The sequence below is a fragment of the Triticum urartu genome, chromosome 1 (genome assembly GCF_003073215.2).
Source record: "Triticum urartu cultivar G1812 chromosome 1, Tu2.1, whole genome shotgun sequence".
NCBI classification, from domain to species: domain Eukaryota; kingdom Viridiplantae; phylum Streptophyta; class Magnoliopsida; order Poales; family Poaceae; genus Triticum; species Triticum urartu.
Genome location: NC_053022.1, coordinates 46688427 through 46691899, shown reverse-complemented (window position 1 = coordinate 46691899; position 3473 = coordinate 46688427).

Genomic DNA, 3473 nt, shown 5'->3' with positions numbered 1-3473 from the left:
AGATGCGGTACAGATGATCCGCTGGGCACCAGTATACAATTGTTCAACCAATGTATAGGCGTCTTTTAGTTTTTTCCGCACATCTGACCCCAAGTGATCAATGCGTGTCCCTGAAATACCATAAAGGGTTAATAAACCGGCGACTCTGTCAGAAGGCAGAGCCAATTCAGAAGGCAAACTGGCTTACCAAAGATAGCAGTAGTCATGGCATGCACGTGCCGCTTTATGCTGGTCAGTTCATCTGCCACTGGTTTTAGTGCAGCCTCGGCATCCTTTGCTCGTTTGAGCAAAGTGGACTTTTCAGTGGCCCAATCCGCCCGCTTCTTCTTGAAGCTCTCCTTAAGCTGTTCCATGGCACTTAAAGCGCTGGCCAATTCCTCTATTGCTTTAGAGGTTTCAGCCTGTTGGGTTTTCAGGTTTTCTTGGAGATCGGTGACTTGGTTTTCTTTCGTCTTCAGCTCCGCCTGCATGCATACAGATATATGCTTCAACAAATCGGTATAAGGATTCAAGTACCAATCACATAACAAGTCATGCACTTAGCACTTGGGGGCTAATGCATATTCGGTCTTCATCTTTCAATTGCTTACAAAGTCCCAAGATCAATACAAGTATTCAACTTGGGACTTGGGGGCTAATGGCTATTTGCTCGTATATATTCTGATGCGGCAATTTCAATTACTTAAAGTACCGGTTTAACTATGTTAAGTTGAACCGGCCCTTGGGGGCTACATCAGCAAACTTCAAAGCATCAAGATTTATATTGGTAAGTCCCGGTTTGAAAGAATATAACAAACCGGCCCTTGGGGGCTAGGAGAGTCAGCAAGAATGGAAGCATACAAGCAGGAAGGAGCATATGGAAGTTACCTCATATTTCTCTTTCATCATATTAACCAGACCGGCTTCATAGTCGCGACTGGTATACAACCGGTTCAGATAGCCTGAATGGATATCTTGGGCGTTCAGAGCAGCATAAGTCGTCAGATCAGCGTTCCACTTGCCTTTGCCAAAGGCAGCAAATTCTTCCTTGGCAGAATGTTTGGATAAAGCGACAGGATTGCTTGGCTCAGTATGGCCAGTGCCAGTAATGACAACCTCATCATCCTGGGTACCGCCGGTTTGCACTGGGGTTGTTGGCTTGTTAGTAGGTTTTGCTGGACCGGTGGAACTTTCAATCCGGATGGAACCTGTGGGCTGATTGACAGGACCTAAGGCATCAGTAGGTCTCTCATCAGCAATAAGATCATCGTCCTACTGCGGTGGATCGTTGGGTATATCCTCAGGAATAGCCGCTTCAAGATTGGGTGTCTTGCCTGGTTCAAGAATGACATCTTCTTCGGCCGCTTTGTCCAGGCGGGCCTTCTTGCTTGGCCTAGGTTTGGCCTGAGAAGAATAACAAAATCAAATATAGCATATGTTCTAAGGCAATGTACTGCAAACATCACAATAAGTATAGCTTACCCAAGCACCGTTTTGAGCGGTGGGAGCTGAGTAGCCGATGACTCGCCAGAAGATGAGTGGGAAGTAACCTGGTAATCGGAGTCAGACAGATTAAGAGGTTGACGAAAGCAGACCGCTTTAGGACAAGCACTGACAAGCAAATTAGAGACCTCGGAATGGCGTTTCCGAACCGGACTGTTCGGTAAACCGGCGGAGGTAACTACCTGGCCGCTGTGCCGGGTGGTGCGGCGAGCTTCGTGTTGTTGGGTCTTCATAAGAAGTTTAGGATCCAAATAAGCAAGAGGATGAGAAAATTTAACTTTTTGGTTTGCCTGACGGATTTTTTGTGAAGGCAAAGTTTCTGAATCGGAAGAGAGAATAATTACCTCTGCAACATCCGCGTGGCTGGCTTCGGCATCATCCTGACAAATATCATCATCAATAAGACGCATGAAAAATAAACCAAGTGAGTCAAGCTCTACCTCAAAGTCCGGATTATCCACCTCATCATCAGGGGCCGGATTAGAAGATGCAGTGGTTCTTTTCCTGTGGGCAGTCTTCTTCACAGCTTTAGTCTTTTGCCGGGTTGCTCTTTCCGGTTTGTCTGGTTTTTCTGGTTTCTCTTGAGGCAGTTTTTTGCACCAAAATGGATCATCGCCCTGATTATGCAGACACTGATATTAAAAACAATGACCAGACATATCAATAACAGATTCAGCAAAGAGAAAAATCAAAGTCTTACAGCTGGCGGTTTGTTGGTGGCACAGAAGGGAAGCAGGCCGGTTCTAGCGCAGACGTGTTCCGGTTCATTCAGTATCTTATGCACAGCCTCTATGGTTTCTTCACCGGAGAGCTGGAGTTTTGAATGTCGCAGTGGGTCATCAACACTGTCAATATACTCGCACATCAAACCGGAGCGCTGACTAAGGGGCAGTATGCTCCATGATGTCCAACAGCGAGCGAGATCAACCCCTGTTAAACCGTTGGCCATAAAGGCTCTGAGCTTTGACAGCTGGGGAGTATATTTGCTTCTCTCCTGGGCAGTCAATCTTTGAGGAAAAGGGTGTGTATTGCTGAGCCGCTCCGGACGAAGCCAGGCAAGGGATTCTCAACAGCAGGGGAGGTGTCTTTGCAGTAGAACCATGTCTGATTCCACTCCTTGGGGTGACTATGCAGCTTGGCATGAGGGTATGTGACCTCTTTCCTTTTCTGAATCGCCATGCCACCCAACTCCGTATTAGAGCCATCAGTAAACTCAGTACGGCGGTTTAGATGGAAAAGATCTCTGAACAATTCCACTGTGGGCTCCTCTTGAAAGAACACCTCACAGAGCACTTGGAAGTGGCACATATTTGTAACAGAGTTGGGGCCAGTGTCTTGCGGATGGAGTTGGAAATCGGCTAAAACATCCTGGTAAAATTTAGAACTGGGCGGCTTAAAGCCCCGGGCTAAGTGATCTACGGAAACAACAACCTCTCCTTCTCGAGGTGTGGGAGGGCATTCTTTGCCAGGAGCCCTCCAATGGATGGTATCTTTGCTGCCTAAAGCGCCAATCAGGACTGAATCGTCCAGTTGATCCTCTGTGACGCGAGAAGGAACCCAATTGCACTCATATACTTGCTTGGCCATGATGGAATCTACAAGGTAGAAGATCCCGGTTCAAAAATGCATTTGATCAAGGTACGTTGGTATGGGCACTGTTAAACCGGAGACAGAACTATCTGAACCGGAGTTTCATGAAGCAACCAACATCTGGCGGTTCAACAAGGGGACTAATGGCATATACCGGTTTGGAAAATTTTCTATAAGGTTAAACCGCCTGATCTAAGCATTGAAAAGCTGAGATTGCGGATGGACAAGTACGCACAAACAGGTTTCACAAGATTTCTTTACAGCATTGGATCTGAAGCAAGTTCAGAGAAGAGATAAATATTTAGAGGTTCAAAGGAGCAGTACCGAACCAATGAGCAAAACGTTCATACAGACCCATGGTTTGAGATGCATAAGTAAAGGCGAAGGTCAAACAACTATCA